General features: G+C 35.4%; 1 protein-coding gene across 1 annotated transcript in view; it reads left to right on the top strand.

Annotated features, from left to right (window-relative positions):
- Nucleotides 1-415: 415 nt before the first annotated feature.
- Nucleotides 416-24,720, top strand: part of LOC133525656 (activating transcription factor 3) — an 80,159-nt gene continuing 55,854 nt past the window's right edge. Inside the window, exon 1 of the mRNA XM_061861992.1 lies at nucleotides 416-903. The gene's annotated coding sequence lies outside the window, so the exon portion shown is untranslated. The remainder of the gene's footprint in view (nucleotides 904-24,720) is intronic.

Genomic DNA, 24,720 nt, shown 5'->3' on the forward strand with positions numbered 1-24,720 from the left:
TTAAAAAATTAACGAATACCCGAGCCGACCGGATCTGGCCGCCTGCGCCACGATTTTGATTTCGAATTCGCGCCATTATTTTTCTCACCCATTTCAGAACGCGCGACATTTTCAGACGCTCCTCCTTTCATTCATCAGCTTTATAATCAATGAATGTGTTATTTAATAAGTTAAAATGAATGTCCAGATCGTTCCGTCTCTATTGATATCAGTTTTATCAAAAACTTTGCGGTTAATCGCAAATTGGACCTGTATTGTGGTAGGTAATCCAAAACGGCGCCTCCGCCAATCGCGGGCTGCTATGTCGTGATATTCGCGCGCTCCGATTGGTTCAATATGACGTGATAGCTATTTTGGTGCTTGGCGAGTACGCGCGCGCGGATCACGCATGTGTGAGTTAGAAGTTTGTACGCGGAATGTGGGTGTGTGCGTGTGTTGTCGAGGCGCGCGTTGGTCTGTTTACCGAGCGAGGCAGCAGCCGGCGCGCGCACTGAGCACGGACTCACGTGCGAAACAAGAGTTTCCAGCGCTGCTGAATTGTAATAGCTTTCCATGGTGTTTTCCTTTCAGTTTATCGGTGCTAATTCGTTCCGGGCGTAAACTAAACATTGTGTGTGCCGTTCGGATACTCCGGGTTTGATTTTCGTGCGGCTAATAAAAATTATACGTGTTTTCGGGCGGATGCGATGAATAAATTTTGCAAATCGAGTCTGTGTGTCGAAAAGTTTCGTGAGAGCTATGCTTTGATCGGTCGACGAGTGGTAGTGGATGTTGTCGGAGTTCTTTTGGTGATATCAGTGAGCTTGAGGCTGTGCAGGCTGTTGCTGTGGCCTCTGGGACTTGGAGACATCAGTGTCGGGATCATGACACACTTGTTACTCCGCGACACTGCCGGCGTCTGAGGTAAATAAATACAAACCCTCTTTCGTTAATTGTTTTGCTTAACTATATTAACACTGCTTTTGGTATTTTCTTTCTGCAATCGCTAATCATTCTTATCTTTATTACTTATATCCTTAACAATCCGCTTCATTTCGTTTTTAGGTAAAACTACTCTTATGTAAAGGCTTTGCATGTTTTATTTTTCACCTAAGCAGTCATTTTACGAGAAAGCTACAGTAAATATCATCTACAATCGACATAGTAACAAAATTTCATGGCCACTCTCACTACATATATACACTACATATATAATAGCATGCGCTCATATAATTAAAATTTCAATTGTTTCAGTTTCAGTCCGCTTTGTTTTGTTGCTATTAGCTGAAAAAACAATAGTAGTCGTCAGTAGATAGAGAATAAAGATAGTTAATTTCTAACCAGTTTTTAGGAACATTTCAGATTTCTTCATGATGTCATGAATAATTGGATAAATAAATCATGTTTTTGTATAGCTATCATTTTGCGTGCAGTACCTATTGGTTCTGGTGAAACAAGTGTATAGGTATTAAGGGAACTTTGAGGGAATGCTACCGGTTCTGAGTTTGTATGAGAACCGGGAATTCCCGGTTCGGGTACTGTATTTGTATAGAAAACCAGTACTGGAAGAACTCCCTATAGGTATAGTTGCTTACCTAATTATTAAAATTTAAGTCCTGTCATTCCAATAAAATATGTACTTATCAAAAATGTCGTTTTCTCGCAAACATTGCATTAAATTGAACCTGTTGTCTCATAATAGACTTTTGACCTGTGTACGATAAGTATGATAAGGATCATGAAATCATGACCGAATTTTTGTCATCTTTATGCATTTTTTAATAGTACGTTTTTTTTGCTCTACGAGTGTACAGCTTGATACAGCATAACCGAAGTTTAAACCAACTATATTTACCACCCTATGAAAGGTTAAGCGATGGGCAATTATAGTAAATTATTCACATTTTTTACATTTAACCAATACAGTGGAATCCGTTTATTGTGACTCTGCTTAATATTGACCAACCGGTTAATATGAAGTAATTACAGGGCGATGTTTGGTTTAATATAAAATTCTTTGTAACAAAGTCGGATAAGATGATTTCCCTTATAATGACATATCGCTTATATGACCTATTATTAGTCCTATTTTCATGATATTATAATTGTGACCGGTTACGAGTATATTCACATCTTCGCTTGTTTTCGTGGCCATACCTCATGTATTTCCCTGCAAAGAGTAAATTGTCAATTACATCCATACTTTATCAGGCCTGAAATCAGACTCGATTTCGGGCCCGAGAAAAAGTATTTTTCCGTGTCACTAAATATCAGCATCGTTTGAAATGTAAAAAAAATGGTTCATATGCAAAAATATCGACCATATCAATATCAACATTTTTGGCTATTAGAGACAAAGTACTTATTTTTTACATTTCGAATATTGTTAACGATGTGCTGATATTCCGTGAAACGGAAAACGATTATCAGTCCCGAAATCGGGGACTGATTTCGGGCCCGATATCGGGAAGTGTGGATGTAATTGGCGCTTCAGACGCTGTGTGATGTGAAGCGGATTCTACTATGTTACAATAATGCGGTTGCTTCAATTAATTGTCAAGGGTATAGATCAAATTTAAAAATAAGCAGAGTAAACTTGAACTGTTAAACCATTAATCAAATACAAAATAAGTACATTCTATTGTCCAGGCGTCAATGAAGAGACCATACGTGACTCGAATGATTTAACGCCGATATTATTGCTACCACGCGGTTGTAAGAACCAAGTATGAATAAATTACTTGCAAGGCTTTATGCATAATTTATATTATAACCGAAAATTAAAGCTTGAACTTAGGTTTCGCTTTTAATTTGAAAATTAACGTCGAAGAAGTGATTCCTTTTCGTAAAATCAAGATTAAAATATTGGTCCACTATTTGTAAGTTTGTACTGATGCTATAGTTCGTTACTTATGAAAGCAAAATAATGTAAATAATCTTAAGTATTTGATTTTTAATTGTTACATATTTGGTGTGACTTGTTTTTCAAAAGAGTTTTTGTAATAAAAAGATGCACAAATATCGCTTAGCTTCTTTCTAATGCAAAAAAAAGAACTATAGAGCTTACCTGAGAATGCACTTTTTCAAGTGTGTAAGTAAGCCTTAACGAATGCTTATATCGTTATGAGGGAACAGATCAACATACACATAGATATCGGTCGAAATCATAACCCTCCTTTTGCTACGCCGTAGTCTGGTCAAAATTAGTTTCATAACTAACATTAACTATCTGTAGATCTTAAAGGACTTCATCATAATTTCAAAGGTGACAATAATAAATAAAATGAAATAAAATTAGTATGGTTCTCATACGGTTTCTTCCCGAACAAAATGAACTGTTTCTCTAATCCCAGATGACCTTACTGTAATTTTAATATGCGTTCAATAAATTATTATATGCAAAGGCAATTCTTTGTTTTAAATATAAAAAGAAACAAATGACAAGCAATTGGAAACCGTATAAGTAGTCGACAGTCGACACGCACGCCGTGCCGAAAGAACAATGACCAATAGCAAATAAATAATGTTTTACGACTAGAAAAACCAAGGGAATTATTATTTGTGGTAGAAGCGAGATTACTGTTTGAGAAGGTAATACTAGACATGAATAATTCTTAGAATAATTAAAGGCATAACGTGTGCATTGCAAATATCTACACGTAAAACCAGAATCTTACACATACGCTACTTCAACGCCTACCAAGGCATCTAGATTACTGTTACTACTGTAGAAAGTGCTTCTAGTTTTGTATACATATACACCGTGTATTTTTTGGGTTCGTTAATGTCAAGGGTGCATTCCTGAGCTTAAATTAAGTAACTTCCTCAAAGACACCGGTATTCTAATTAACTCCATTTCAGAGATAATCAATAATTTATTTTTATCTGATAAGGCTCCTACGATATGAGCGTGTACACTTGCCTTAGGGCCTGTTTACATATTGATTAGTGTTTAGTATGAGTTTATACATTTGCTAAAAACGTAAGAACTATCTCGGACGATCGATGTTCGCAATGACATTGATATGTGACAGTTTTCAATTGTTTGATTAAGTTAATTGTATTGCCCGTGTGACAAGTACGCTATGTGCATAATTTAATTACTTTTTTTAAATTAACGATTCTTTTTACTTATTTACCCATACTCTGAAGTTAAAGGAATTCAATAAACACACGGTGTATTTACTACTTTAGAAATTACCCCTCTTTCGAAGTTCCCGCAATGCGCGGCGCATTATGCGCCTTACATACCAATCGCAGAGGATAGGGGGTAAAAGGTAATAACGTAAACAAAGTTCTTTTTTTGAGAAAGATAATAAAAGTCTGGTTTTAAAAAGACAAGCACTAGAATTCAACATACCTATACTTATACTTGTGATAAACCCTCGAGTACCTACAGTGCACGCAGTAGACAAAACAATAAGTAAGATTCATAAGGGTTATTTAATGCCAACTTTTTTCTCTAACCAATAATTTGCGAACCATTATGATATGCACGGCTCATTTATAAGGACGATTTCGCATAATTTCAATACATTGCGGTGTTTGATAGATCGATGAAATTCTCTGTGCCACAGTATTCAGCAATGTAGCAAACGAGTTCTGAAATCTTCTATCTAAACTTTTCAACCCTCAAAGTCCTTGGTCCAGGTCAGGACGTTTCTAGGAACGAAGAGGGGAAAACGAAGTTCGATCATTATTCTTTGAAGACAAATGAAGAAATTAAAGATCATTTGGATTTACCCACTGACTGTGGCCTCATTTCATTAAGCGTTTCTGACAATAGAAGTAATGTCGCGGAATAATTAAAAGACCTAAAAATAAAGTGGCAAATGTCTAGGGTCAAGCTATATTTGGCCAATGGCCTCGTGTTCGTTTTAAATTTATACGCGTTTTTAGACCGCTTATTGCATATACCACTTGTTCAGGAAACTTAAATAGATTCATTTAATTTTATCTCGTCAATTTCTAGATTCATGGGCACTGGGCAGGGCAGTACACAATAAGAAAAAATCTTGTCACCGACCTTACATCTAGACCAAACTCTACTTATACAAAAAAAATGTAACGCAATCTTCGCACCTTCAATAACTAAAATGATAACAGTAATTGCAGATCAAATTATAGGTATACAATTATACAGCAAATAATACTAAATATTTTCTAAAATGACGCACATCTTCTTATGCTATAGGGAAAGGCAGATAGTTATGTCCAAAGTTTCCCCCTTCGTCCTGCGGTATTTTATCCTGAACGTATTACGCATTTTCACCTGATTTTAATGTTTAGCGATTTTCCTTTTGTGTATTTGTGTTATAATCTGAAGCAAATTGTGTACAATTTGCAATGAGATTATCAAAAGCCATTGACGAATGTGATAATCTAATCGAATCTACTGACTTGCAAAACATTGACAGATATACATTAGGTACAGGTATTCATTTCAAATAATAATCGAAGTAGCCATAAAATGTATATGAAGTAGACTTAAGAGGCTGTCAATACCTAAAGCGCGCACACTGTCTATTTCTATCGGAGTAAATGAGATAGCACTGTCGCATGTTACTGGGCCTGGGCAAGGGAATAATAAGAAAAATATTTAAATAAAAAAAAAAGTGGATTATTAGTGTAATATTTTACTCAACCACGGTTTAGATATAAATGTTTTGAAATTGTGATTTTAATTGCAGACCCATAAGTTAAAACAATAAAGACATAGAACCGTTTAATTGTGATTTTAAGACCAATCTTTGCAATTATTTTCTATCGAGCCGATTTTGTTTAATCATGTATCGAGTACAACCACGGTCTTTGAAATATAATTAATATGAACATATATTTTTCTTACTTGACTAAAACAAATAGTCTTTCTTCAAAAACTGGTTAAGTAACATCAATTTCAAGGACATTGGGTGTTGACAGCCTCTTAAATTGGCAAAGTTCAAGTCCACTTAAATATATATTCGTATGTGTCTGGTAATACAAAGATGTGGGTGCTTATTAATAATTGTACTTACTGTTTCCTAATCTGAGTTAAGGACTTCAAAGATTAAACACACGGCTTTGGTACAAGCCAAATAAAATTAAGTACCTACTTGCAGTCCTGCATATATCAAGCTTTGGGTTTTTTGAGATGTAAATTTAACACTTATTGTTACTATATCTCCGATTCTCTTTTTCACTTTTGCATAAGATACTTTACATAATGACTGATTTGCAGAGTTTTTTGTCATGTTTCCAGTATTAGGTTTGCACTGATTGCAGTTAATCAGAATAATTTTCTTTAACCAAGCCTGACAGGAAGACGTTGCATAATAATTGGCATGTTTACCGATTTTCGTTTAATAAATATACCAATGCCCAGTAACATAAACCCCAATATCCATTCAAAAGAAGAAATTCGTAATATACGTCGAGAACGTGACATATGCAGCCGTTTCACGAAGTTGGACACTTCATGAATGGTCCTGCGCCCACGCGGCTGTTTTTATAGCCCACGGCTCGAAAATAATTGTTTTAACAGTACTGTCCTCGGTCCCAATAGAGGTCGAGCGTGCATAGTGCACGAAGACAGGATAAAAGAAAGATTCTGGAATAGATAGTTCCTATCTATTTATTTGTTACGAACTTCGGGATTATGGTGATAGCATTAATTAAGTGATAGAGCTAAGATAATTATTAGGGTGATTAGCCTTTTAGTACAAAGTGTGAAAGAGATTCGGACTCTGAAACAGGAAGGATACATTTATCCTTTCTTCCCTTCATTCACCACTATTTTACAGAATAATCGGCGTTTAGTATGGATTAATCCGGACTTAGCTACAGCTGTAACGTTTTTTCTTTATTAGTACTTTTGTTGAAGGTATTTCGGAAAAAAAAACTGTTAAAGTTGGACCCTGCCATAAGGTTTTTATCCTTTATAACACATATTAGATACTTAAATGCAATTGAACCAAGCCCTTTGATTGGTTTACTCAATATAACTCCTATACTGCTTTCGTGGATAATTGTTTGTTGCTGATAGGACACACTAATCAAGGTCGAAAACTTGGCATTGTTTTTTTAATCAGTGGTTTTTCTTGGCTAGTACCACCTTTAATATTAAAATATGTGCATCCTTTTACACCAAGCAAATTACAATTTAATGTATGCATAACATTGTAATTGTAATGCAAATTTGGTCCATTTCTGCAGTTGCACATGTTTTATGTTATAAGTGCACGTTGATAAGCGCTCACCGACAAGGCCTCGGCGAGAATGAATGGATGATAATTAGACATGTTTGTTTTTAACTTAACACATTCATACGTACGCAACGCACACATGGAGCTGCGGACACGGAACTCACATATTTGAATGTCTAAGTATAAAATTTGTGAGTGTTTTTGTACAAATCAAAACGTATGACAATAATTATGTATATTCAAACCCGCATTTTCACATAAGTTTTCTTGTTTACACAGCTATCATCTACACTGTATATATGTATCATACATTCATAGAAAAATAGACGTTATACATACACTAATAAGGCCAGTATTACCTTCACACATACTTTTTGGCTAGTGCAATCGTGAGAATCATTTGTTCAAAGTTTTGTTATTTTTTATAGAAACCAACGCTTAATCACTTCCTACAGCTCAAAGGGCGGAAGTCAGGCGTTTAAAGAAATAATAAATTAACGCTTTTGGGTGTTTCAATTTGAAGCCTCTCGTGCCCTTGACAGAAGGTCAATTAGGCTGCGTTTGGATACACGGTTACAACACACGTTATTAGATGCTATGAACGTTTGTTTACATCTTAGTTGTTGTGTATTCGTTAATTCTCAAGTAGCTGTCGAACACTTCACATGTGCCGAAGGACGGTTAGCGCCTACGCAGAAACTGTCACCTATCTTGTCATTATCCCATAGTTCATACATTGTTTGTTTACTAGCACCTATTGCTGTAAATTATTAATGACATTAAGTACACTGTAGTGAATTATAATTAATGGTTCAGTTGCTTCAGGAAAGACAATACATATATATTCGCGACATGATTCATATTGGTCTTTAAGCAATTCCGAGAAACTATTCTATTTATTTTACACCATGATTACCATGAAACATGTTTTATACGTACTAATGTACCTACACATTATAGTTTCAGTATACAATAGCCATATCAAATTAGACATCTTTCTATGCAACGAAACTTATGACACCCGTGGCGAAACATGTTTAAAAGAGGCCTTGCATTTCATCGTATTCGCAGTCAATTGAAAATCATTCTTCAAATGTTTTATCGCTTTTATCTTGTTATTCTTTGCGATATTCTGCTAAGCCGTTTGAAATTAATACCATTAACAGACAGAGGTATCTTCTAAGCACACAAGCAAGCTTACTAAACCATTATAACTCTATACCATTAACAGACAGAGGTACCTTCTAATCTAACTACTAAGGAAACTGCTTTACAATATTTTTGCTGATGGAAAAAATAACATCAAGAAACATTTGTTCGAATATCACTTTGAATTTACAACGCGAATACATCTACTAATGTATTTAATAGTCCATCGCATTACCATAGCCTTTAACGTTATCTTAACATTTTCAGTCGAGTTTATGGGATGTTTTATCTCGGAAAATTTGCACTTGCAAATGGCCGACCGTTGAGCTGACCTGGGGTATTAATGCCATCGTTTATTAATCTTAGACGACTCGAGCGCTCAACATAACCAGTATATAAGACTTCCCTGATTGTGAATGTTTTCTAAAGCTCTGGAGGCAATAGTCACACTGGTCGAATTGGAATCTCAACTGGCTAGCGCTTGGTGAGTAAAGAGAACACACGACCTGCTTGCGAGATCTCAAATATTGGCTCTTCGAGCAAACAGCCTTATCCGTTTACTTCGTTTATATGGTCAGATACAGCTGTGTATAGTGCTTTATAGCTGTAAGGAATTAGCACACGTGATTTTTGGCTCAAGTAACGAGATAGATTTATATATAAAAGTTAGTCTAATATATACCTAGTCAGGATAATCAAAGTTTATTTCTCTCTTTTTTTTTATACTACGTCGGTGGCAAACAAGCATACGGCCTGCCTGATGGTAAGCAGTCTCCGTAGCCTATGTACACCTGCAACTCCAGAGGAGTTACATGCGCGTTGCCGACCCTAACCCCACCCCCCTCGTTGAGCTCTGGCAACCTTACTCACCGGCAGGAACACAACACGATGAGTAGGGTCAAGTGTTATTTGGCTGCGGTTTTCTGTAAGGTGGAGGTACTTCCCCAGTTGGGCTCTGCTCTAGATCTGGAATGACATCTGCTGTGCTGTGCCCTACCACACAAGGCGAGATGACATTCACATTGAGCTCTCTTTTGGACGTAGTTAAAGGACATACCCGGGTCCGGGTCTTCCTCTACAATTCAGCAAATGTCTGTGTGACCCAGTCTGTGATTTGCTTACGATCACGGTAGAATGCACCCACTATTTTTATCAGCTTCATATATTAATGAAGAAATCTTGGTTTCTAGATCTCTTTCCGTTTTATAAGGTACTTATAAACTTTTCTTCTGAATTATCATCTGGAAGGAGCTGGAGCTGGAGCTTGACGCTGCCCCTTTAGTTACCTTCAAATTTATTCCTTAGTTATAGAGGCGAAAAACAGGATGCCAACTAAATTTTATTATTGGGTTACGTCTGACGACCGGACGATCTCATATTTTTCTTCTAGACTAAAAATCAAAACAGTATTTTCGTACAAAAACAATGTTGAACTTGAATTTGCCACAAATGAACGTCTCGTTAGAGTCTCAAGGCCCCAATTTCTGGCTGCGGCGGAAGCATATGCCAGCTGTAGCCCAAAACGCTTAAATAATACAAAGACTCACTTCAGATTGCTCATGTTTTATTTTCAACCGTACCACTTTATGTTCAAGGTTCAATATTTAATGAAAATTTTCGAGAGTTACTAATTTGGGACTTTAAATTTTATTAAATGTAAAAAGGCTTATGTCAAGACGAGATTCTTCACAGTTGTGTCCGTATTAAGGTGTACTGCATAAACAATTGCTTTTTAATTCTTCATCTTGCATAATCATGCTAATTATTTTTATCATTATCTGTGGAATGGTTTTTTACGCGGACACTAGAAGGATGATTATATTAGCTGTTTATGGAATGTTTGTCTGTTGTGTTCCAGTGTATCGTCAAAAAAATTGGTGAATGGGTATAGAGTCGATCAATTCGATTTCTATTATTTTCATTATTTAACAACTATATAATATTGATAATTTTCTGCTCCAGAGATAGCAAGCGTTACTACACGACTTTAAGTGAACTAGCGAGCAACAATGGGATAGTAATAAGTCTTTAAATTTTGATCAACATTGTATTGTGCAGGTATTATACACCGGGTACGAAGCTCATTAATTTACTGCCTTTTCATATGACAGTGCACCGCGTAATTTCGTTTATTTTCAGACAACCCACTTTTAGGACATTTATCAGATTGTGCCAGGACTTGACGTATTATACGACCGTTATTTAAGACCCTGTCACGTTTAGCTTTACGTTTCAAGACTCGAGATCCAATGCAAACATCATCAGCGGTAGACATTGCATTACTTAATCGTAGTGATGTAAAAGGAGGGTTACTTAATTAAGAAGCTGGTATTTAGGGTTCTCACGGATCGGCAATGCTTAAGTGGCTCCTTTGGCTGCTTATTTCCATGGGTGATGATAAACGTTTCCCATTAGAAGGCTCGTTTGCTATCACATAAAAAAATGGCATGTGGTAATTACCGGCAATTTTTTTTAATATACCTACATGTTATAAGTTACTAATTTGTAATCGAAATGCATTAAGACGAATAGAATACTATTGATGTAATATTATTTCTGAATTCATAGGCAATATTTTGTGAAATTGCTACCACGTAGGATTGTAAATTGTAATATTACGAGCTCTTTAAAAAAGCTACTGATTGGCCTCAATACCGGGCCATGACGACATGAGTTTAGTTTAAACGTATCAATCAGAAAACGTGCGAAATTTCCAATGACTCTGAGGTTGATACGTAACAAGGTATACAAACAGGTAAAACCGAAACTTGCAATTTCACCTGATTTTCCATATGACACAGAAATCTAACGTAAAAGTTACATTTGGCTATTTTAGCAGGAAAAATTACATGGGGTGATTCGGATTTACCCATTTCAAGCCTGTAGGTTAAGACTAATGAAATATTTATTTTAATAGAATTTAAGCTAATTTAAGGTTTGTTTGTCCCTAACTCGATATGGATGCAAGGTCTGAAATGAAAACAATTGAATTGAATTAACAGTATCATACTGTCATGATTATAAATTATTATTTTAGCGATTTATTTAAGACATTTGTTCAACAACTGTCTCCGTAGGTTATTTATATGGTAGAAATAACCATAAATGCCACTTTGGATACGGACATCTAAAAAAAATCTCTCCTCAATGCCAAGCAAAACATTGTCATTTATTACAGCGGAAATAAAGATTAAATAAAACCATGCATGGATATGGATATACCTTAAAAGTACCAGTTTCCAAAAGTAAATGAGGAAAAACACTGGGTTCATTCATTTGCAGAATTGAATGTCTGCAGTCTGCACCAAGACTAACTCGCAATCCTAATCAGACCACGCTTCGAGCTCGGAATGCGAGCTTCTCATTGACGCATTTGAATACAGTTTGCCAAAAAATTGCTGTTTTACTAGTCAATGAGGAAATAATGGAGATGGAGACACACCAGTGTAGAATTGAATCGCTACGTTGCCGCTGACCTGGAGTCCTAATTAGGCCACGGGTCGGGCGTGGAATGCGAATTCTTATTGACTCGATGTACATCCTTACATTGGCTATTTTACTAGTAAATCAGGAAAAAGAAGTGGGCCCACTAGTGTAAGATTGAATCGCTCCGCCACTGACCTGCAATCCTAATCAGGCTACAGGTCGGCCACGGAATGTGGCTGCTTATTAACGATCCTGATGTAGAGTCAGCCTTTAGATGGCAACATTTTAGTCCTTTAATGAAACGAAAAATATTCTCACTGTTGTTATTCTACGTAGTTACAGTTTAGACTTCGATAATCACTAATGAGACTAAAGAATTGCCATAATTATTTCTTAAAAAAAATTATAAACACCGCTTGTTCTAACAGGGGTGTACAGATTTTTAAGGCCAGTTATATGAGCCAAGTAAAGCAGCATGTGTCGTACCAGGACACTAAAGGGCTGGCTTCGGATCGACCAAGGTGGAGACAACTTCATCAAGCGGCACCGACATGAGCCCTGCTCTTAAATTAAAGAAGAAGATATGAAAGTGACATCCCTGGAATTGCTCATGTCTATACTACGTTATCCACCATTGGGCTGGACCTACGCTTGTTTGCCACCGACATACCACAAAAACCGCACTCGACATATTCAAATGAATGAATTGCCGTACTGACTGTACCGCAGCCTTGCAAGCCATTTAGCCATTTTATTTGGGATTGTAAAACGTTTGCTCTCGTTAAATGGTTATTAGCTCGAATTACCGGCGGCCGTGATTCGATACGTGATAATTGCATATGTTGATCAACGCGTTACTTACCCTGTGGGAGTAAGGTGACATTGACATGTTTAGATAGTCTAGAACGAAATGTCTTAGGAATACATTTTGACGTGGTAACGTTTTTTAAATCGATGAACACCGGTAGCATGCACGAAAAAGTGTCACGTTCTGGACAGATCTCCATGGTAACGTGAGAAAATAAAATATAAAATAAATGTAATAAAAGTACAAAGATCAATAACAAGTATCAAGCAGTGACAAAATTAAAAAGGTTCAAAAGGCGCCAGGAATTTCACGGCGCTTAAGACGTTGTGATCACGTGGTACAGGTTGCAATTGTGACGATTTCATTGTTTTGGTATGGCTTCTCTATATAAAGTAATAATTAGTCAATGACCTTTACAGAAATTATTTAAATTTAAGGGCCATAGGAACATCTTATAACCAGCCACTACTCAGCACCTTACGTCAATATATATAAACTTGAAAATTGTATAAAATTAATATTGAAAGAATGAAAAAAAAAAACAATATATTAATTGAATGTTAAACATTAAATTGTCACTTAATCTTTTGAACATCCATAACGCTAAGGACAACTGTAGGTGTTATGGCGGTCGCTGTCAAAGCAGCCTTCACACTTTCAAGTAAGGTTTACATTAGAGCCCTTGCGGCCGGGACCTTGGCGTTTGAGTACTGTTTGTGTTTATGACATAAAGCGTTCAAAGGGTTAATGATGCGTATAGATATATAAACACTATGATTCTATGAATCTCTCTGTATACCTACAACCTATAAGGTCAAGTAACGATAATCAGCATTCAATGAGAGGATTCTTGCAATTCCCAAGTTTATTCAAATCTACTACATATATCTGAACACGCCTCTATTGTCAGTGCGTGTTCAGATATTTTTGAACACCTTGGCCGCTCCGATATATATGATGTCGAATGTATCATCGTTGATATAGTTAACTGACCAGAACCCCCAGTGTAAATTTATTCGATAGCGTGACGTGACGTACGTGTTTGCGTTAAATCTCATTTGACGTTTTGGAAACTCAAATTCCCATACAAAATGAGACTTAACGCAAACGCATACGTCACGTTACGCTATCGAATAAATTTACACTAGAGGTCCAGGTCGTAAACCTTATAGCAATGAGATCAAGTCTTAAGTGTGTTGCTGTTAATACTTTACTAAACTACACTACATAGGTACTACATAATTTAAAACTTCTAAATAATTGTGGCTTTCTACAGAGAAGGGCCCTTATGCTTAATGTGCATAAGGAACTTTCCATCAGAAAACCACAATTTGTTAACTTTATAGGCTGTAAGGAAAGTATAGCTGTTGATTGTTCAATCGGTTCAACATTGTTTCGAGTCGTGCCAGTACATAAGCTTGACACTTGGTGAATTGGCGCAAAGACTGAACAGCCCAAGTGGGTTGATAGCACTCTTAATTGCGATAAAAACTACGCATTCGATCATAAATTGTGTAATTATCTAGGTTCAAACGCGCCGGCGTCGCGACGGTAAATATGTCTTGTCAACTAGAATAGGTTAAGTACGACAATTGATGAGCAAAACTGGAGCCTAATTTAATGCTTATATAGTCCATTTTTGTTTAGATGTGAATTGTGTAGCGGTTTGGTTAAAGCTCGGGAATTTGTAAAGTCAATCGACAGTGTTGGTAATGAGGCGAACGGTTTCAGGGGGAGATTAATGATTTAATGAGTTGTACAGATCCTGGTTGTGACCTTGTTTATGTAACGCTATAATGTTGTTGTTGCTAGCTAGAGTTTAATTATATCAAAGTTAGATTAATTTTAGTAGTAATTTTTGTACAGAAAGAAACATAAAACAGGAAAAACACACATCATTTGTACAAAACGAAATTATCCCTTTCTGGGATAACCTTTTCTTAACCTTTGAGCAATTGAGGAAGAATTGGAGAACGGTAGACATCAAAACTGTACTAAACGGCATATAATGAAAACAATAAATTTTCTAATAGATAGGTAAACCTTTAACCTACAATATAGTCTGTGCGGAAAGAGAAGAGTCGTGGAATGTATGGGCTCAATATATTCCACGACTCTTCTCTTTCCGCACAAAATCTGTAGTGGGAGGAGAGAATATGACGTTAAAAAGAAGGGAAAGTACATGTATGTCTCTACGACGCCGAATGGGCAGCCATATGAGTTGGAAGAGGAATGATGAAATGTGGTCAAATTTACGTAGGCAAAAATATATCTGATGCAAACGTTTTGCAAACGTTCAAGCTTGTCAAGTAGCTCCTCAGTGAGATCCAGAACAGCAATGACCGCATAATCAAGAAGAGAAATCAGCAGAGAACGTGCTAGCATGACTTTCGTGTGGCCAGGGAGGATACTCTGGAGACGTCGAAGCGAGTGCAAGGAAGCTAAAAGTCTCCTACTAGTTTCAGCCACATGTAGTACACAGGAAAGAGTCTAATTCATGACAATGCCAAAATTTCTTACGGTGGGTGAGAAACGAATGAAGAGAATTTCAGGCATTATCACTTCAGAAGTTCAGACAACTTAGAGATGAAGTGAGGACTCCCAATGAGAATTGCCTGCGACTTTTTCGCGTTAACCATGAGGCTAAAAGATGATGCCCAGTCGCGGATAGAGTTCATGTCCCTATTAATTTGGCTTATTAGGGTCCTAAATTAATATATATAAAATACTAGCCGCCGAGTAAATTTGCAGGTCATCTGCATAAAGGTGGTACGAGCTACGAGGTAACAAGCAATTTCGTGATGCCGTCAATGAATAAGGAAAAAAGTAGAGTCCCTGAGGGACCCCCGCGGTCAGTTCACACCATGAGAAAACGGTATTCTCGACCATAACCCGCTGGCGCCTTCCAAATAGGTGATCACGAATTTTATTAGCTGTATGTTAGGTTATAAATAATAAGTAACCTACTTAAAGCTAAAGTAGTAAGCTAGCTAAAAGATGTCTGAAAGAGATCGCTTTGTAGCGATAATGTTTACCTATACTTGTATTCCTGTCATTTTCTAATTGATGATCAAGACAGGAGATGGCCATAGGAATTATATGGTAAAACAATGCAACCGAATTGTGTTTGGGGTTTTTAGAATTGTCTCGATGAGTATTAGTTGCTAGTTAATAAGTAACCTACTTAAAGCTAAAGTAGTAAGCTAGCTAAAAGATGTCTGAAAGAGATCGCTTTATAGCGATAATGTTTACCTATACTTGTATTCCTGTCATTTTCTGGTATTGATGTATTTGTATTGGTAAAATCAACAGTATAGCTCATAACTAAATTATTTCGTAACTTTACTTCAGCTTATAATGGCTAAGAATGCTGAAATATCGCGGAACTTAACAGTAAACAATACAATTTGATTCGCCACCACTTGTTACGAAAGAAACTAAGCACAAATAAGAATGTAAATTGTTCGTCTTTCAATGAAAATATGGTAGAAATAATCAGAAAGCTATTTAAAAAATAATTCTTCTTAAAAATATTCATCGAAAGAGATCACAACCGCGGCATAAATAGAATTTATAAACACCAAACCACAATTGCTAGATCCAGAATTAGGTTTACCTAAACTAAATCCCAGACTGTCAAGGTTGCAATGAAACCCATTGTGTTAAATTTAAACACATCTGTTATTAATACCAAATACTATATATTTAACTACCTCATACCTATATACCTCACTTATTTTCAAAGTCAAACGACAGCAACAAGCTTGCAGTGATGTAAACAATGCTATTTCTAAAGTAGTAAATTGGTTTAATGTTAATAATTTATTGTTAAATGAGAAAAAGACTAAGTGCATTAAGTTTGTTACAAGTCACATAAGGAATGAGCAAACAGGTGTCATTGTCAATGATGAGGAATTGGAACTAGTAGATAGCACAGTTTTTCTTGGTATAACTTTAGATTCTAAACTACAATGGGGTCCCCATATTGCTAATCTCTCGAATAGACTGAGTTCTGCAGCTTTTGCAGTGAGCAAGATCCGTCAGTTACCAGACGTGAAAACAGCTCGATTAGTTTACTTTAGTTACTTTCATAGCATTATGTCATATGGTATTTTTCTATGGGGTAGTGCTTCAGAGATAAATACCATTTTTGTTCTGCAGAAGAGGGCTATTCGTGCAATATATAATATGTACCATAGAGACACACTTAGAGATAAGTTTAAGGACATTAACATAATGACAGTGCACTGTCAATATATTTATGAGAATATATATAATATATCTGTATGTACATAAAAACATTGCCAGTTTTAAGAAAAACTGTGAAATACATAATATTAATACTAGAAATAAGCATAAGCTCGCAGTGCCCTTCACTAGGCTCCATAAAATTAAGAAATCATTCATGGGTAATTGTGTAAGATTTTACAATAAACTTCCTAATATTATAACTGAATTGTCTGTTAGTAAATTTAAAAATTATGTAAAACGTAAGCTTATCTCTAAAGCCTATTATAGCACACAAGACTACATGAATGATGAAACACCGTGGGATTAAGTGTGATTGTAAAGAATGAATTATTTATTGTTATGTTATTAATGATGAAATTGATAATTCAATGTATATATATACCGTATTTTTTGACATTTAGATTTTATTCTAGTAAGGTTCTAGACTAGTATTTTTATACAATTTTGATGTTTGACGATCTTGTTGTGAAATTCTTATTATTAAGTTTACCATATCTATAATAGTTCAATGTTTTTTTTTAGAACAATAATAACTGCATCAATAAATTGCTCTGATATTTAGATTAAGATGATATTTGTAAAATTTGACGATTTAAAAGTGCTTGTTGCTAGGCCTATTTGAATAAAGAATATTTTGACTTTGACTTTGACTAACTCCTACTATTTAACTTTTAAAGGCGTTCGAAAATTCGCTTAAATTGTACAAATTGTACAGTTGCTCTTAGTCGAGCTTAGGCAAGCCAGAGATGTGGACGTGCTAAAAAACTCCCATATACCCCAATCCCCATGAGAAACAGATAAGCTTATATTCAACAATAACTGTAATAAAGATGAATTTCATCCGAAAAATAACCAACTAAATAAATATAGAAATATTGTTTGTGGTCCTTGTGTATAGTTATATAATATCATTGTCCAAAATTAGGATTACCTAAACTAAACCCAGACTGTCAAGGTCGTTGTAATGAAACCCATTGTGTTAGATTCAAACACATTAGTTATTCAAACCACGACCTAAACGTACATATATAATCGTTAGCAAAATGTATATTATCTATTATAATCAAATATGTTATGAGAAACAAACTGTGTCTACGGAGAGACTTGGTAGTTTACATACTACTACAATTTAGATTTCAAGTTTCACAAAACAATATTGTTATGGCTATAAAGTCCATTCAATTAATCTATCAAGTGAATTACAGGAACTTCTTATTTAAAATACTATACATGACCTTTTTACAAGCTTTATTTAACTTGAAATTTATGTATCTATGTTTGTACGGGAAAAAAACTTGCAAGTTAAATTTGACTTACTTTCTGGTTCACGATGAAACTGAAAATTTGCACACATATGCAAGCTAATTGATGATCAAGACAGGAGGTGGCCATAGGAATTATATGGTAAAACAATGCAACCGAATTGTGTTTGGGGTTTTTAGAATTGTCTCGATGAGTATAGTTGCCAGTGGGAAGAAAAGTACAGTCGGCAATAAAAGCCAAAAACTTATGTTACGCAAATTACAAATAATTGGGCCGATTTTAATTTTGTTATCGATTTTTTTTCTTATACCTATATCGGTTAAATTTTATTGTTTTGATGAGCTCCTCTTTCTGAGCGGAATTAGCACAAAATCATCTCCCAAAAACTTAATGGAACTTTCCTTTGAGTTACGAAAATTCCATACGTTTTTTTAGCTCAGATGAAGCTTTTTAGGATTTACGATGAAATTGCGCTTTTTTTGTACAGAATAGCTCTCTCTATTGATTCACCAAATTATATCGACGAGGAAAAAACTTACAACGAAAAAATGACCAAGTATGAAAACCTATAAGACTAAAAGCTTTGCATGAATTAGAAACTTTCGTACCAACTTAGCGATAACGATAAGAAGCAAAAGGTCGAAATGTCGAACATATCGGCCGAGCGGCCTCTATTATAATTTGTCGATGGTCCAAGCTCAGATCAATACCTACAACTAGATGGAGCGTTATCCTACCGGCTATAGAGGGTCAAAGATTGACTCCAGCTAAAATTGTGCAGGGTGGTAAAGTCAAAGAACTCACAGCCTTCAGTAATACTAGATTGGTAAGTTTACAGATATAGAAGGTTTTTTTTTTTTAAATTAATTTGCCAACTAATTTACCTACATCAATTAGAGAACTTTATTTTAACATTTTTTACAACTTTACCAGTATCCCAATTTCTTAACTTATTACTAATTAATGGTTCAATTCCGAATAGCAAGGAGGAGGAGGAGGTATCTCACATTAGGCGGTTAAACCGCATGTTAATCGCATGTTTTTTTGCTATTAAATAAGTTAACACTTCATAAATTTTGCTCTCTCGTTCTGGCATGGGCATGAGTGGCAGAGGGGTCATCAAATAAATCCGTAAACCTCTTCTAGGGGGAGTAATCTATGAGTATAAGTTGCTGCGATAAGGGCTGGTACAAACTACAAACATAACGCCTCGTAACGCAAGAGGTCAACTATTTGTTTGTAATGTAGTTGCAATGACAAGTTTTATGAGCATCGTATCATTGTTTGCATACTAATGATAAGTTATTTAGTTAAAATGTATTAAAGGTTTCATATTAACTATTCTCAGAGATAACTGGACCACTTTAAATTGATTGATGTCATTCTACTTCACGAAATACCTAGGGCAAACGTATACTTTTTATTTTGGAGTAACGTTCTATAAACTTTTTCATTTGATGAACCTTTTAAACCCGCCGCGCTGTATTAATTATTCAATTAAATTCCTTATTTTCTATAATATATAGTTTAAGCAGATTATTGTTTACCTAATAACATAACTCCAACCCCCTTATTCATAAACGTCTACTAAAGTTGACAAGCCGCTAATAATCGTTTGTCCCTTTCCATCATACCAATATGTCGGAAAGGGACAAAAGATTATTAGCGGCTTGTCAACTTTAGTAAACGTTTAAGAATAAGGGGGCAAGTCTTTGTGAACAAATGCTTAAGGCAAATCTTTTGGCCTTACTGGATCACAAACGCTCACTTATGGACAATAACAGGACTAAGGCAGCGTCTTACGTGAGCGAATAACTCGCGAATCCTTTGATACCTATGGAAGTGTCCTACGTGGGCGATCTCCGAATGCAGTTGGGCCGCCGCGCCGCGCCGCGTCGCATTCGCGAATCATCGCTCACGTAAGCCGCTGCGTAACACCCGTACACAAGAATTACGCGGATGTAGCATTGGATTGAGCATATCCTCAGGAAACCTGACACCCACCTATCCAAAGTGGCCCTGACCTGGTGGCTCTAACCTTATTCAGCAAGAGCTGAGTGTATGGGGTGGGAGGTTACCCAAACTTCCTAAGACCGGAGTCAGTGGAATAATATGATTTGAGCTATATATATATACCCCAGCAGAGGGTAACAGGATGAAAAGAAGAAGAACTACACTACGTGAGAAATTATAGCTACTTTAATTTAAATACGTTTAAATTATTACATAGTGCAAACGGCGTATCGACGAGATTTTTTTCTATACTTACGCTTGAAGTATAATCATAAATAATTATATCACTAGTTCAAGTGATTATCCCTCATATGTACATTACGTACTTACTGACAGATCGTAAATAATGTTTGTTATTAAAGAAAGATTGCCGATCTCACCTTGTGAGCAGGTGTGGCTAACCTCTGGTCCATTCCATTCGCATTATAAAAATGTCTGCACTGTCATCTGTCGGTCAGATTTTGATGAGCGTTTAGTTTCAGTCCTGTCCATTTTGTGAAGGTTGCTTTTAACACGAGTTGTCTAGAATTTATATTTGAATTGAATTATTATTATTGAATTTGAAGCTTTTGAATCACACATTAATCACGAACGAATAGGTTATGCATGGTAATCAGAGGTGTGAACTTTTAATGATTCGATTAACTTCACCATGTTTAAATTGAATTTCTTACCTTAAGGCAAATAAACTAAAGTTTAATTTCAAACATGTGACCTGATATTAATTTACCTAATCGAATTTAAACTCACGTCTGTTAGTGCTTGAGAAAGGAGTCCTAGGCTAGGCTCTCCGAAATATGTCACGTGAGTGGCATGTTTCGGAGTAGTTTAATATTAATTTATTTTTAAAAAAATAATTTAACATCCTACCAAGACAGAGACAAGATCTACGACGTAGTCTTCGTCAATATATATACGCAAACAAGCAAAAAACATCCACAACACGCTTCGTCAACACATTAATCAAAAATCGGTTATAATAAACAACTGAAGATTATTATGTCAGGGTAGACAATTAGGTATATGTTAAACCCATTTAAAATGATCTGTCAATACCAAATACATACTTAATAGTCGTTTAGATAAATGTATTTTTAACTTACCTATGCGCAAAGCTAATCTGTCAAATGTTTATGATTTTAAATATGTATTTAATATTACTATACGCACAAAAAACATGACATTTCAATTAGTTATAGGATTAATTTTGTCACCTTATTCAATTAACGCAACTCCGGTCGAGGCTAAGTACTTTTTTATGGCACATTAAAGTGAAAATCACTACCTTATTTTCAAGAATATCTCAGATAATGTAGGAGACGCAGCTTAATATATTCTGATGGGCTCCTATAAACATAAATATGTTAATTTAATCGGATATTGATTAATTGTGTTTAGCTACGAGCCTTGTGGAAGATTGTGGGTTCATCTCAAGTGTGTCAGCCTAGAATACTCGTGGATATTTAAAGGCCATACGAGAGCGGAAGTTATGACTATAAATTAATTTGTGAACAATACCAATGATTGTATAATAGTATGAGGTCAGGGACAGACAACCTTTTAATTTAATTCCTACTCTGCTCGATTCCATTTATTTCTGTCGGAAAAAATGAATGTTGATAAAATATAGCAACGTAAATTTAGTGAAATGAGGCATATTTCGCTAGTGAATTTAATTTAGGCGGCGACAAGCCCAATTCATTATCATTATCAATACCCCAGGGTCGCTGCAATATTTTAGTACTAGTTTCACAAACACGCCATTGGCCTTATTACTTGTTTTTGTTGATACTCTCTTTTTATATTACAATAACTAAGTACTATATTAAATTATGTATTTATCGGCTTCATTTTTTCACGTACAACATAGTTATATACGTAATAAACTCGTATAGTGTTTATTGTATAGGTATGTATAACTATATTTTAGAGAAAATCCATTTATGCTTACTTACAACTACTTTACAACTTAAAAGTTAACCTAAATACATTCTTATAGATGTTGTAACTCAAGAGATAATAAAAATAATAATAAACTGATTATAAAAATAAACTTCGCCGAATTTCGTATGTTGGTTCTTCTGAAGACAGAGATTTATTGTTCCGTAGCGATGGTAATCTCTTGACGTTCTTAAGAGCTTTATACGTTATGCTTCACGAATTAAATGTAAAAAATAATAACAGAGAATGTAGTTCAGAATTTAATTTATATTTATAATTTGAGTGATTTATTATGAATATTTTATTCCTAACACCGTATATGATTGTTCATTATAACATCCCAAAATCTACAATTTGGTACCCAAATTGGGTTTTCTATGATGCCGTTTGACACCACAATCGCATCAAGCACGCGGGTGCGGCATCAGTCAACACAGCGTTTGAAATTTTATTGCTTCAAATTATATGTTCCGAAACGTTAACTCACTAACTAATGTGGCAACCGTAATTATATCCTCTACTAAACACGGACACATCCATGTACCATAACAAAACTTATGTAGAGATGAAAAATATAAAGTTTCCCATTAAAAAAAAAATTGTTTACAACATCTGTCAAAACTCATCCGCTATCCCTCCCGACCAAAATAAAATAGAAACTGAAAAATCAGCGTTCCTCAAATTCGAAAACAAATATATATGTAGAAATTAATGGCATCGGAAACATTATAAGTTATACAGCGAAAATAACGGACGGGCCTTGAGCTATTTATTATTTAATAGTTATCGGGTGTGAAACTGTTCACTTTTGCGGGACACGTGTGTGAACAGATCAAAATAACATTGTTCCAGAAAACTTTAAATCTGTAGCTACTAGAGTTATGCTTAGTTAATTATAATGACACCCATTTATTATCTGCCGAGTAAATTGAAGACGACGCGAAATCAAGCTCCATTGACTGTGCACGAAATAAATAAAAACATTACGTATAAGAGACTGTCTAATTGCGAGTCGGAGTCGCCCACCGAGGGTTCACTTTTTTCAAAATTTACACAAAGTTACAAAATTTACACTTTTTTCAAAGTTCACAAATTTAACTTTTTTTATTGTATGTTTACATTTTACGTAAAACGATATTACTTGCCAAATTTCATAGTTTTAGGTCAACGGGACCTATGGATTTTGATTCCCTAGAGAGTGTCGAGATATACGTTTTTTACGGCATAAACGGCCGTACTTTTTTTTTCCGTTAACTTAGAAGTTTCATTTTTTCACTGCTTCAACGGACTGTAGATCTGATAATGTTGTTTATATTTCAACTCGATACCTCCACGCGTTCTCGAGATAAATTATGCTGGACAGACGGACGGACTGACGGGTTGACTGACGAACTGTACATCAAAGTGATCCTATAAGCTATAAGGGTTCCGTTTTGAGGTATAGAACCCTATATAAGTGTCAGGCGAGCCCATTTATCATTTTCCCTAGTTCACGGCCATGCAGTTCAGCTTCAGATGCCGCTGCAAATCTCGCTGGCCTTAAAGTGCCGTTTGGCGAACAGCCAGATCGTGATTGTTTTGTTTTCTAAAAAAGCTTAAGCTTATTTTGTAATTTAATAGTACGCGCCATAATTTATATCGTTAGAACGCTACCGTTTGCAAAAACGTAGGATAACGTTTTTTACACAAAAAAATCGTAGTCGTCTTTAAAATACAGCACGTGTATGCATATTTATATTCCGTATTAACATTTGCCTAGCTATTATTTATTATGAGTGAAATAACACTATTTTTTGTTTTGTTTCTCACATTTATATCGTCTTAAACGTTAAATATTAGGTACGTTATTTGAAGTTGAAACGAATGCCTATTTTGCGTGTTTTTTTAAAAATATTTTTAAGTTAATTAAACCACACAGTACTATGTGGTTGTCAACTCCTGTGATGTGATTAATCATTTTAACTCCGCGAATATTCCCTTTTCATTTTAAGAAATTCATCTCAGTTTCTTTTAATCTATCATTTGTTCAGTCATCGCGCGTTAGAAGTGGTGTAAGGAATACCTAGTCAGTTGGGTGGTCCCCCCAATTGGCACTGATCCACAGGTAAAGGTGAAAGTAATTACAAATCGCCATTTATCTTAGTTTGTGTAATTTTCTAAACACTATGGGTGGCACATACCTACTACATTTGATGGCCTAAGTGCTGTTAAATTATACAATACATGTTTATGGGTCAACACACATTTTAAAAGAAAGGTCATTTTACCGGACAATATAATAATAGTCAACGACTCTGGTACATATATTTATAATAATATTATATATCCCGTTTTTCTAAAACAATGTATGGGTGTAAGGGTGCAGCGTCAAAGTTAGCTTTACATTCCCTTAACTTTGTGATGTCTATCGGAAAGACATGACGGAGTGAAATCTATACATATAATAAAGCTGAAGAGGGTCGAAAGTCTGTACATGGAAGATATTCGAAAAAAAGTTGGCTGGGGATACTTAGAATCGATAACAGAACACGTTACAACAGTTTTTAGAATTTTTGTCTGTTTGTCTGTTTTTCTGTTTGTCTGTTTATTTAACCGCGCATCACGTGAAAACGGCTAAACGGATTTTGATGCAAACTTTACTAATCTGTCGAGAAAATCCGCGGCCAAGTTATAGGCTAAAAAAATTCAAGGGGTGGGGGGCGTAGC

Source organism: Cydia pomonella, chromosome 15 (assembly GCF_033807575.1).
Source record: "Cydia pomonella isolate Wapato2018A chromosome 15, ilCydPomo1, whole genome shotgun sequence".
In the NCBI taxonomy this organism is placed as follows: Eukaryota; Metazoa; Arthropoda; class Insecta; order Lepidoptera; family Tortricidae; genus Cydia; species Cydia pomonella.